The sequence below is a fragment of the Eurosta solidaginis genome, unplaced genomic scaffold (genome assembly GCF_040869045.1).
Source record: "Eurosta solidaginis isolate ZX-2024a unplaced genomic scaffold, ASM4086904v1 ctg00001458.1, whole genome shotgun sequence".
Taxonomy (NCBI): domain Eukaryota; kingdom Metazoa; phylum Arthropoda; class Insecta; order Diptera; family Tephritidae; genus Eurosta; species Eurosta solidaginis.
In genome coordinates, this window is record NW_027137137.1 from 43,454 (window position 1) to 57,466 (window position 14,013).

General features: G+C 32.7%; 3 non-coding genes and 1 pseudogene across 3 annotated transcripts; 3 read left to right on the forward strand and 1 right to left on the reverse strand.

Moving 5' to 3' along the window:
* The first annotated feature begins 504 nt into the window (after positions 1-504).
* Positions 505-623, forward strand: LOC137236198 (5S ribosomal RNA). The gene has a single exon (XR_010948294.1). It is a non-coding gene; the product is annotated as a 5S ribosomal RNA (ribosomal RNA).
* Positions 624-4,430: 3,807 nt separating this feature from the next.
* Positions 4,431-10,305, reverse strand: LOC137236185 (uncharacterized; annotated as a pseudogene).
* Positions 5,952-6,070, forward strand: LOC137236199 (5S ribosomal RNA). Its single transcript, XR_010948295.1, has one exon. It is a non-coding gene; the product is annotated as a 5S ribosomal RNA (ribosomal RNA).
* Positions 10,306-11,414: 1,109 nt separating the features above from the next.
* LOC137236200 (5S ribosomal RNA) lies at positions 11,415-11,533 on the forward strand. Its single transcript, XR_010948296.1, has one exon. It is a non-coding gene; the product is annotated as a 5S ribosomal RNA (ribosomal RNA).
* Positions 11,534-14,013: the final 2,480 nt, after the last annotated feature.

Here is a 14,013-nt window from a genome sequence, read left to right on the forward strand (position 1 = left end):
ACATTGTATGGTTTCGGCGGTTAAATTCATTTTTACGGACATATTAAAACAAAATAAATACCCATTCAAACAAACGGTCCTTTTCAGGACCACAATATTTTTTAACAAAGATTTCAAAATTTCTCTAATACAATACATAAAAGAAAGATATATTATTAAGATGTACATGCATATGTAGTATGTATGTATGAATGTTCGTTTACACTAAGTAGCATACGTATGTATGCATAATGAAAACTCATGCAAATGAATATACCCCGACACAAGCCAAGCGATATAAATATGTGTATAATAGCAGGCTTATTTTACAAAAAGTGCATAAGTTCATTTTTGTAAAAAATCGGATTTAAGTAGCAAAAGTATCTGAATACACTAAACTATAAAGTATATAACAAAATTTACTTAAGTCGACTTATATCATTTAAAAAAAAAAGGACAAATTCACAACTGCAAGTATACACATTAAAGTAGCCATGCTTATACCGATTTAGGCAAACAAAATTTGCCAACGACCATACCACGCTGAATACATCGGTTCTCGTCCGATCACCGAAATTAAGCAGCGTCGGGCGCGGTTAGTACTTAGATGGGGGACCGCTTGGGAACACCGCGTGTTGTTGGCATATCCAACTTTTTCTTTTATTTTATGTATATATGTACATCGATTTTTTTTTTTTTTAATTAAATTGCATTTAATTGAATAAATACTTGGAATACAATTTAAAATTTCTATAGACTCAATGGAAAAATTTCATACGCGCGCATACATTTACGTGCATAATAATATTAGTTATAATTTGTTACCATATCAATTATTGATTTAAAGCTTATAAGCATTCATCATATTAAATTCAAAAGGAATCTACGTAGTACAAATTCATACTCATCCACCTAGTATAGTACTTAAAATGGACTCTGATGTCCGATTATGTTCAAATATGTATATTACAATCATATTGATAATTAATAAGCATTTAATGAGAATTTTTTTTTGAATGTCATGAAATGTCATTTAAATATACATACATATAAGTTGTAGACATCCAATATCAATAATCAATTCAGACTAAAATTCAAAACTTTAGATGCCTTCAAGTGAAGCCACATAGAGTTACTCTAGTGTTGCAATAGAAACATTTAAATATTTTTTAAAATAAAATATTGTTATTAAAACTTAACGAAGATAAGTTTTTTTGATTTCTAATATAATATATTTTATATATTTGAATGAAAATTTTGATTAGTACAAATATATTTTAAGAAAATTCACTTTATTGAGAAAAAATTCGATTTTATCAGTACAAAGTTTTGATTAAAATCCCTGACACTCCGAAAATATGAAATTCATCAATTTAAATGAACTCATATATTAAACTAGCACATTTCAGCTATCTAATTTTATATGAATATTTGCAATACCTTTAATATCTGAATTTTAATTAATTTATTAAAATGAAAAGTTTATCAAATGTAAATGGTACGTAGCACTGAAATGGGAATATTTGTCATCCATCTTTTCGCTGCGCTTCTCAAATTTTAAACAGAGTATCGTTTTCTTTGCGCTCGTATAAAAAAGTATAAATAGTGAGTTTGTGCTTTGTGTGCTTAATATTGATATATTTTCAAGTGTTAATAAACGTTTAAATAAAATAATTAAGTGAAGATGTCTGACACAATCGCTGTTGCAAATGTTAGCTCACCAGTAGCTGCTTCTGCTGCTGTTGCTGAGAAGAAAGTTGCTGCTAAAAAAGCAACTAAACCCAAAAAACCATCGGTTGCTCCCACTCATCCACCAACTCAACAAATGGTAGATGCATCCATTAAGAATTTGAAGGAACGTGGTGGCTCATCACTTTTGGCAATTAAGAAATATATTAGTGCAACATATAAATGTGACGCCCAAAAATTGGCACCATTTATTAAGCGCTATTTGAAATCGGCTGTTACTAGTGGAAAATTGATTCAAACCAAAGGAAAGGGGGCATCTGGTTCATTTAAATTATCAGCTGCAGCCACTAAATCTAGTGATGGTAAGTCAAAATCTGTGAAATCGGTTGATAAATCAAAAGCCAAAAAAGATAGTGCAACATTAAAGAAAAAATCGTCGAGTGGTGTCAAAAAGGCAAGTGGTGAGAAAAAAGTGAAAAAAGCTGTTGCCACTAAGAAAACCGCCGAAAAAAAGAAAAGTGAGAAATCTAAGGCTAAAGACGCAAAAAAGACTGGCGCCGTTAAAGCCAAACCAACCAAGTCGAAATCTGCCAGCGCTAAGCCAAAGGCAACAAAAGCAACTGCTGCCAAACCAAAAAAGGCTGCAACTAAAAAGCCAACCACAAAAAAGGCATCAGCTAAAAAATAAATATGCTGCGTTTTTTGTGATAATTTACAAGGACACAACATTCATTAATGTTGAATTATCAATAAGCCCTTTTCAGGGCTACAAAATATACAAACAAAAAGATTTATTCAATTAATTATTTACCCAATACGTCTGACTAAACGCTTCTACAGTTTTGCTTCGCCATAATACTTGAGTATAAGTATAAAAAAATTTCAATTGCGCCCTAGCTAGCGTGCTGACCAATTTCGAAATTGATGTTTCAATTGCAAAACAAAATTAAAAATTTTCATCGACTTAGAAATTTCATATCTCTTTGTTAATTTATATTTTGTGGCCCTGAAAAGGGCCTTTTTGTTAACATTTTTCACTTTTATGCATATTTTCCTCAGTCGCACAAATTACTTGGAGCTTGTGTATTTGGTAACAGCCTTAGTACCCTCACTGACGGCATGCTTAGCCAATTCACCAGGCAACAATAGGCGTACGGCAGTTTGAATTTCGCGACTAGTAATTGTTGAACGTTTATTGTAATGAGCTAAACGTGATGCTTCAGCAGCAATACGTTCAAAAATGTCATTAACAAAACTGTTCATGATACTCATGGCTTTCGACGATATACCAGTATCAGGATGCACTTGTTTCAACACTTTATAAATGTAGATGGCATAACTTTCCTTCCTCTTACGCTTCTTCTTCTTGTCGTTTTTAGTAATATTCTTCTGAGCCTTTCCGGCCTTCTTAGCTGCTTTACCACTAGTTTTAGGAGGCATATTTAATTTTCACAAAATCACTTCACTATCACTAACACTTTTTAATATTTTCTAAGTGTTAAAATGCACACCTTTAAGTATATTTTTTCCGACAAACCATTCAAGCTATTCGTAACGATTCGTTAAAAATTGCTGGCAATAATTTGATAACATGCGATTGGGGTAGCTCAATGTACAAACGAAAAAGTATATAAGCGCAGCACAATTTGTGTTTAGGGAATAAAGTGTCCAAGCTATTCAGCTAGTGTGTGTATTTGTGAAAAAGTGTATTAAGTGAAATATATAACAACAATGTCTGGTCGTGGTAAAGGTGGTAAAGTAAAGGGAAAGGCAAAGTCACGTTCAAACCGTGCTGGCCTTCAATTTCCTGTCGGTCGTATTCATCGTTTGTTACGTAAAGGCAATTATGCTGAACGTGTTGGTGCCGGTGCTCCAGTATATTTAGCTGCTGTTATGGAATATTTGGCAGCTGAAGTTCTTGAATTGGCTGGTAATGCTGCACGTGATAATAAAAAAACTAGAATTATTCCACGTCATTTACAATTGGCTATTCGTAACGATGAAGAATTGAATAAACTATTGTCTGGAGTTACCATAGCTCAAGGTGGTGTTTTACCAAATATTCAAGCTGTACTTTTGCCAAAGAAGACCGAAAAGAAAGCATAAGTGATGTAATCGTCGATTTATATTCTTACGACGCCATATTTAAAACCGTCCTTTTCAGGACGACAAAATATATATACAAAGAGATTAATTATATTGTCATATATATGTATTTATCTATTTTAAAACAATTTTTTGAAAGAAAAATTTAAAAGAGCATAAGTAAACTTTTAGAAATTTTTTTTTTTTAACGAAATCTGCGTTAACAACTACTTCAATTAATAAAATAGTGTTTGAAAATGTTCATAAAAAAGTTGACTTATATCATTTTCCAGAAAAAAAAAACAGCAACATTAAAAAAGTACAGTATGCGCGCATACTACATATTGTATGTATATATGTACGTATGTTTGCATGAGCATCTCGACAAAGGCGCAAAAAGTTGTGGCTTGTATTCATACGTACCAAAGGTACAACCGTGCATACATACATACATATGTGTTTAGCAAATAAATGTGTATATACTCGTGAGTAGGTATACACACCATATTAAGGGTAAAACTACAGCTGCTACTATCAAAGATAGCAAGAATACGAATTTTCATTTTATTATTATAAAAATTGATAGTTGCTTCAGTTATTTTTGATCTTTGTTGTTTAAAAAATTTGTGGTCCTGAAAAGGACCGTTTATAATGTTTATTTTTATTAAAATATGGAATTAAGCACGTTCACCACGTATACGTCTAGCCAATTGAATATCTTTTGGCATAATTGTGACACGTTTTGCATGAATGGCACACAAATTTGTATCCTCGAACAAACCAACTAAATATGCTTCACTTGCTTCTTGTAATGCCATCACAGCTGAACTCTGGAAACGTAAATCAGTTTTAAAATCTTGAGCAATTTCACGTACCAAACGTTGGAATGGCAATTTACGAATCAACAGTTCGGTACTCTTCTGATAACGACGAATTTCACGCAAAGCGACTGTACCGGGACGATAACGATGCGGTTTCTTCACTCCACCAGTTGCCGGCGCACTTTTGCGAGCAGCTTTAGTGGCCAACTGTTTACGTGGCGCTTTACCACCAGTCGATTTACGGGCTGTTTGCTTTGTACGAGCCATTTCTCACTTTTATTTTTCACAATTTAAAATAAACACTGATCACTGAACACTTCACTTAATAAACCTAGTGCTGACATGTGTGAAAATACATATAATAAAATACATAAAAACGTTTCATATGTTCATTTTTTTAGGGTTGCAATATTGTGCGAGTTAAAATGAGATAGAAATATTTATGGCACATAATGGTAGCTCACTCAATGTTGTGGATTTTTGTATAAATAGCAGCTACTTTCGGTAAACCAGCTATTAGTTGTGAAGTGAAGTGATCAAGTGAAGTGTTCTTGTGAAAGCTAAAAAAAGTGCTAAATAGAAAAAATGACTGGTCGTGGCAAAGGTGGAAAAGGATTAGGTAAAGGTGGCGCCAAACGTCATCGCAAAGTTTTACGTGATAACATCCAAGGTATCACAAAGCCAGCTATTCGACGTTTAGCACGTCGTGGTGGCGTAAAACGTATATCTGGTTTAATATATGAAGAAACTCGTGGTGTTCTAAAAGTATTTTTAGAAAATGTTATCCGTGATGCAGTCACATATACTGAACATGCTAAAAGGAAAACAGTTACGGCTATGGATGTTGTATATGCATTGAAGAGGCAAGGTCGTACATTGTATGGTTTCGGCGGTTAAATTCATTTTTACGGACATATTAAAACAAAATAAATACCCATTCAAACAAACGGTCCTTTTCAGGACCACAATATTTTTTAACAAAGATTTCAAAATTTCTCTAATACAATACATAAAAGAAAGATATATTATTAAGATGTACATGCATATGTAGTATGTATGTATGAATGTTCGTTTACACTAAGTAGCATACGTATGTATGCATAATGAAAACTCATGCAAATGAATATACCCCGACACAAGCCAAGCGATATAAATATGTGTATAATAGCAGGCTTATTTTACAAAAAGTGCATAAGTTCATTTTTGTAAAAAATCGGATTTAAGTAGCAAAAGTATCTGAATACACTAAACTATAAAGTATATAACAAAATTTACTTAAGTCGACTTATATCATTTAAAAAAAAAAGGACAAATTCACAACTGCAAGTATACACATTAAAGTAGCCATGCTTATACCGATTTAGGCAAACAAAATTTGCCAACGACCATACCACGCTGAATACATCGGTTCTCGTCCGATCACCGAAATTAAGCAGCGTCGGGCGCGGTTAGTACTTAGATGGGGGACCGCTTGGGAACACCGCGTGTTGTTGGCATATCCAACTTTTTCTTTTATTTTATGTATATATGTACATCGATTTTTTTTTTTTTTAATTAAATTGCATTTAATTGAATAAATACTTGGAATACAATTTAAAATTTCTATAGACTCAATGGAAAAATTTCATACGCGCGCATACATTTACGTGCATAATAATATTAGTTATAATTTGTTACCATATCAATTATTGATTTAAAGCTTATAAGCATTCATCATATTAAATTCAAAAGGAATCTACGTAGTACAAATTCATACTCATCCACCTAGTATAGTACTTAAAATGGACTCTGATGTCCGATTATGTTCAAATATGTATATTACAATCATATTGATAATTAATAAGCATTTAATGAGAATTTTTTTTTGAATGTCATGAAATGTCATTTAAATATACATACATATAAGTTGTAGACATCCAATATCAATAATCAATTCAGACTAAAATTCAAAACTTTAGATGCCTTCAAGTGAAGCCACATAGAGTTACTCTAGTGTTGCAATAGAAACATTTAAATATTTTTTAAAATAAAATATTGTTATTAAAACTTAACGAAGATAAGTTTTTTTGATTTCTAATATAATATATTTTATATATTTGAATGAAAATTTTGATTAGTACAAATATATTTTAAGAAAATTCACTTTATTGAGAAAAAATTCGATTTTATCAGTACAAAGTTTTGATTAAAATCCCTGACACTCCGAAAATATGAAATTCATCAATTTAAATGAACTCATATATTAAACTAGCACATTTCAGCTATCTAATTTTATATGAATATTTGCAATACCTTTAATATCTGAATTTTAATTAATTTATTAAAATGAAAAGTTTATCAAATGTAAATGGTACGTAGCACTGAAATGGGAATATTTGTCATCCATCTTTTCGCTGCGCTTCTCAAATTTTAAACAGAGTATCGTTTTCTTTGCGCTCGTATAAAAAAGTATAAATAGTGAGTTTGTGCTTTGTGTGCTTAATATTGATATATTTTCAAGTGTTAATAAACGTTTAAATAAAATAATTAAGTGAAGATGTCTGACACAATCGCTGTTGCAAATGTTAGCTCACCAGTAGCTGCTTCTGCTGCTGTTGCTGAGAAGAAAGTTGCTGCTAAAAAAGCAACTAAACCCAAAAAACCATCGGTTGCTCCCACTCATCCACCAACTCAACAAATGGTAGATGCATCCATTAAGAATTTGAAGGAACGTGGTGGCTCATCACTTTTGGCAATTAAGAAATATATTAGTGCAACATATAAATGTGACGCCCAAAAATTGGCACCATTTATTAAGCGCTATTTGAAATCGGCTGTTACTAGTGGAAAATTGATTCAAACCAAAGGAAAGGGGGCATCTGGTTCATTTAAATTATCAGCTGCAGCCACTAAATCTAGTGATGGTAAGTCAAAATCTGTGAAATCGGTTGATAAATCAAAAGCCAAAAAAATTAGTGCAACATTAAAGAAAAAATCGTCGAGTGGTGTCAAAAAGGCAAGTGGTGAGAAAAAAGTGAAAAAAGCTGTTGCCACTAAGAAAACCGCCGAAAAAAATAAAAGTGAGAAATCTAAGGCTAAAGACGCAAAAAAGACTGGCGCCGTTAAAGCCAAACCAACCAAGTCGAAATCTGCCAGCGCTAAGCCAAAGGCAACAAAAGCAACTGCTGCCAAACCAAAAAAGGCTGCAACTAAAAAGCCAACCACAAAAAAGGCATCAGCTAAAAAATAAATATGCTGCGTTTTTTGTGATAATTTACAAGGACACAACATTCATTAATGTTGAATTATCAATAAGCCCTTTTCAGGGCTACAAAATATACAAACAAAAAGATCAAAAATTTATTCAATTAATTATTTACCCAATACGTCTGACTAAACGCTTCTACAGTTTTGCTTCGCCATAATACTTGAGTATAAGTATAAAAAAATTTCAATTGCGCCCTAGCTAGCGTGCTGACCAATTTCGAAATTGATGTTTCAATTGCAAAACAAAATTAAAAATTTTCATCGACTTAGAAATTTCATATCTCTTTGTTAATTTATATTTTGTGGCCCTGAAAAGGGCCTTTTTGTTAACATTTTTCACTTTTATGCATATTTTCCTCAGTCGCACAAATTACTTGGAGCTTGTGTATTTGGTAACAGCCTTAGTACCCTCACTGACGGCATGCTTAGCCAATTCACCAGGCAACAATAGGCGTACGGCAGTTTGAATTTCGCGACTAGTAATTGTTGAACGTTTATTGTAATGAGCTAAACGTGATGCTTCAGCAGCAATACGTTCAAAAATGTCATTAACAAAACTGTTCATGATACTCATGGCTTTCGACGATATACCAGTATCAGGATGCACTTGTTTCAACACTTTATAAATGTAGATGGCATAACTTTCCTTCCTCTTACGCTTCTTCTTCTTGTCGTTTTTAGTAATATTCTTCTGAGCCTTTCCGGCCTTCTTAGCTGCTTTACCACTAGTTTTAGGAGGCATATTTAATTTTCACAAAATCACTTCACTATCACTAACACTTTTTAATATTTTCTAAGTGTTAAAATGCACACCTTTAAGTATATTTTTTCCGACAAACCATTCAAGCTATTCGTAACGATTCGTTAAAAATTGCTGGCAATAATTTGATAACATGCGATTGGGGTAGCTCAATGTACAAACGAAAAAGTATATAAGCGCAGCACAATTTGTGTTTAGGGAATAAAGTGTCCAAGCTATTCAGCTAGTGTGTGTATTTGTGAAAAAGTGTATTAAGTGAAATATATAACAACAATGTCTGGTCGCGGTAAAGGTGGTAAAGTAAAGGGAAAGGCAAAGTCACGTTCAAACCGTGCTGGCCTTCAATTTCCTGTCGGTCGTATTCATCGTTTGTTACGTAAAGGCAATTATGCTGAACGTGTTGGTGCCGGTGCTCCAGTATATTTAGCTGCTGTTATGGAATATTTGGCAGCTGAAGTTCTTGAATTGGCTGGTAATGCTGCACGTGATAATAAAAAAACTAGAATTATTCCACGTCATTTACAATTGGCTATTCGTAACGATGAAGAATTGAATAAACTATTGTCTGGAGTTACCATAGCTCAAGGTGGTGTTTTACCAAATATTCAAGCTGTACTTTTGCCAAAGAAGACCGAAAAGAAAGCATAAGTGATGTAATCGTCGATTTATATTCTTACGACGCCATATTTAAAACCGTCCTTTTCAGGACGACAAAATATATATACAAAGAGATTAATTATATTGTCATATATATGTATTTATCTATTTTAAAAAAATTTTTTGAAAGAAAAATTTAAAAGAGCATAAGTAAACTTTTAGAAATTTTTTTTTTTTTAACGAAATCTGCGTTAACAACTACTTCAATTAATAAAATAGTGTTTGAAAATGTTCATAAAAAAGTTGACTTATATCATTTTCCAGAAAAAAAAACTGAGCAACATTAAAAAAGTACAGTATGCGCGCATACTACATATTGTATGTATATATGTACGTATGTTTGCATGAGCATCTCGACAAAGGCGCAAAAAGTTGTGGCTTGTATTCATACGTACCAAAGGTACAAATACACAACCGTGCATACATACATACATATGTGTTTAGCAAATAAATGTGTATATACTCGTGAGTAGGTATACACACCATATTAAGGGTAAAACTACAGCTGCTACTATCAAAGATAGCAAGAATACGAATTTTCATTTTATTATTATAAAAATTGATAGTTGCTTCAGTTATTTTTGATCTTTGTTGTTTAAAAAATTTGTGGTCCTGAAAAGGACCGTTTATAATGTTTATTTTTATTAAAATATGGAATTAAGCACGTTCACCACGTATACGTCTAGCCAATTGAATATCTTTTGGCATAATTGTGACACGTTTTGCATGAATGGCACACAAATTTGTATCCTCGAACAAACCAACTAAATATGCTTCACTTGCTTCTTGTAATGCCATCACAGCTGAACTCTGGAAACGTAAATCAGTTTTAAAATCTTGAGCAATTTCACGTACCAAACGTTGGAATGGCAATTTACGAATCAACAGTTCGGTACTCTTCTGATAACGACGAATTTCACGCAAAGCGACTGTACCGGGACGATAACGATGCGGTTTCTTCACTCCACCAGTTGCCGGCGCACTTTTGCGAGCAGCTTTAGTGGCCAACTGTTTACGTGGCGCTTTACCACCAGTCGATTTACGGGCTGTTTGCTTTGTACGAGCCATTTCTCACTTTTATTTTTCACAATTTAAAATAAACACTGATCACTGAACACTTCACTTAATAAACCTAGTGCTGCCATGTGTGAAAATACATATAATAAAATACATAAAAACGTTTCATATGTTCATTTTTTTAGGGTTGCAATATTGTGCGAGTTAAAATGAGATAGAAATATTTATGGCACATAATGGTAGCTCACTCAATGTTGTGGATTTTTGTATAAATAGCAGCTACTTTCGGTAAACCAGCTATTAGTTGTGAAGTGAAGTGATCAAGTGAAGTGTTCTTGTGAAAGCTAAAAAAAGTGCTAAATAGAAAAAATGACTGGTCGTGGCAAAGGTGGAAAAGGATTAGGTAAAGGTGGCGCCAAACGTCATCGCAAAGTTTTACGTGATAACATCCAAGGTATCACAAAGCCAGCTATTCGACGTTTAGCACGTCGTGGTGGCGTAAAACGTATATCTGGTTTAATATATGAAGAAACTCGTGGTGTTCTAAAAGTATTTTTAGAAAATGTTATCCGTGATGCAGTCACATATACTGAACATGCTAAAAGGAAAACAGTTACGGCTATGGATGTTGTATATGCATTGAAAAGGCAAGGTCGTACATTGTATGGTTTCGGCGGTTAAATTCATTTTTACGGACATATTAAAACAAAATAAATACCCATTCAAACAAACGGTCCTTTTCAGGACCACAATATTTTTTAACAAAGATTTCAAAATTTCTCTAATACAATACATAAAAGAAAGATATGTTATTAAGATGTACATGCATATGTAGTATGTATGTATGAATGTTCGTTTACACTAAGTAGCATACGTATGTATGCATAATGAAAACTCATGCAAATGAATATACCCCGACACAAGCCAAGCGATATAAATATGTGTATAATAGCAGGCTTATTTTACAAAAAGGGCATAAGTTCATTTTTGTAAAAAATCGGATTTAAGTAGCAAAAGTATCTGAATACACTAAACTATAAAGTATATAACAAAATTTACTTAAGTCGACTTATATCATTTAAAAAAAAAGGACAAATTCACAACTGCAAGTATACACATTAAAGTAGCCATGCTTATACCGATTTAGGCAAACAAAATTTGCCAACGACCATACCACGCTGAATACATCGGTTCTCGTCCGATCACCGAAATTAAGCAGCGTCGGGCGCGGTTAGTACTTAGATGGGGGACCGCTTGGGAACACCGCGTGTTGTTGGCATATCCAACTTTTTCTTTTATTTTATGTATATATGTACATAGATTTTTTTTTTTTTAATTAAATTGCATTTAATTGAATAAATACTTGGAATACAATTTAAAATTTCTATAGACTCAATGGAAAAATTTCATACGCGCGCATACATTTACGTGCATAATAATATTAGTTATAATTTGTTACCATATCAATTATTGATTTAAAGCTTATAAGCATTCATCATATTAAATTCAAAAGGAATCTACGTAGTACAAATTCATACTCATCCACCTAGTATAGTACTTAAAATGGACTCTGATGTCCGATTATGTTCAAATATGTATATTACAATCATATTGATAATTAATAAGCATTTAATGAGAATTTTTTTTGAATGTCATGAAATGTCATTTAAATATACATACATATAAGTTGTAGACATCCAATATCAATAATCAATTCAGACTAAAATTCCAAACTTTAGATGCCTTCAAGTGAAACCACATAGAGTTACTCTAGTGTTGCAATAGAAACATTTAAATATTTTTTAAAATAAAATATTGTTGTTAAAACTTAACGAAGATAAGTTTTTTTGATTTCTAATATAATATATTTTATATATTTGAATGACAATTTTGATTAGTACAAATATATTTTAAGAAAATTCACTTTATTGAGAAAAAATTCGATTTTATCAGTACAAAGTTTTGATTAAAATCCCTGACACTCCGAAAATATGAAATTCATCAATTTAAATGAACTCATATATTAAACTAGCACATTTCAGCTATCTAATTTTATATGAATATTTGCAATACCTTTAATATCTGAATTTTAATTAATTTATTAAAATGAAAAGTTTATCAAATGTAAATGGTACGTAGCACTGAAATGGGAATATTTGTCATCCATCTTTTCGCTGCGCTTCTCAAATTTTAAACAGAGTATCGTTTTCTTTGCGCTCGTATAAAAAAGTATAAATAGTGAGTTTGTGCTTTGTGTGCTTAATATTGATATATTTTCAAGTGTTAATAAACGTTTAAATAAAATAATTAAGTGAAGATGTCTGACACAATCGCTGTTGCAAATGTTAGCTCACCAGTAGCTGCTTCTGCTGCTGTTGCTGAGAAGAAAGTTGCTGCTAAAAAAGCAACTAAACCCAAAAAACCATCGGTTGCTCCCACTCATCCACCAACTCAACAAATGGTAGATGCATCCATTAAGAATTTGAAGGAACGTGGTGGCTCATCACTTTTGGCAATTAAGAAATATATTAGTGCAACATATAAATGTGACGCCCAAAAATTGGCACCATTTATTAAGCGCTATTTGAAATCGGCTGTTACTAGTGGAAAATTGATTCAAACCAAAGGAAAGGGGGCATCTGGTTCATTTAAATTATCAGCTGCAGCCACTAAATCTAGTGATGGTAAGTCAAAATCTGTGAAATCGGTTGATAAATCAAAAGCCAAAAAAGATAGTGCAACATTAAAGAAAAAATCGTCGAGTGGTGTCAAAAAGGCAAGTGGTGAGAAAAAAGTGAAAAAAGCTGTTGCCACTAAGAAAACCGCCGAAAAAAAGAAAAGTGAGAAATCTAAGGCTAAAGACGCAAAAAAGACTGGCGCCGTTAAAGCCAAACCAACCAAGTCGAAATCTGCCAGCGCTAAGCCAAAGGCAACAAAAGCAACTGCTGCCAAACCAAAAAAGGCTGCAACTAAAAAGCCAACCACAAAAAAGGCATCAGCTAAAAAATAAATATGCTGCGTTTTTTGTGATAATTTACTAGGACACAACATTCATTAATGTTGAATTATCAATAAGCCCTTTTCAGGGCTACAAAATATACAAACAAAAAGATCAAAAATTTATTCAATTAATTATTTACCCAATACGTCTGACTAAACGCTTCTACAGTTTTGCTTCGCCATAATACTTGAGTATAAGTATAAAAAAATTTCAATTGCGCCCTAGCTAGCGTGCTGACCAATTTCGAAATTGATGTTTCAATTGCAAAACAAAATTAAAAATTTTCATCGACTTAGAAATTTCATATCTCTTTGTTAATTTATATTTTGTGGCCCTGAAAAGGGCCTTTTTGTTAACATTTTTCACTTTTATGCATATTTTCCTCAGTCGCACAAATTACTTGGAGCTTGTGTATTTGGTAACAGCCTTAGTACCCTCACTGACGGCATGCTTAGCCAATTCACCAGGCAACAATAGGCGTACGGCAGTTTGAATTTCGCGACTAGTAATTGTTGAACGTTTATTGTAATGAGCTAAACGTGATGCTTCAGCAGCAATACGTTCAAAAATGTCATTAACAAAACTGTTCATGATACTCATGGCTTTCGACGATATACCAGTATCAGGATGCACTTGTTTCAACACTTTATAAATGTAGATGGCATAACTTTCCTTCCTCTTACGCTTCTTCTTCTTGTCGTTTTTAGTAATATTCTTCTGAGCCTTTCCGGCCTTCTTAGCTGCTTTACCACTAGTTT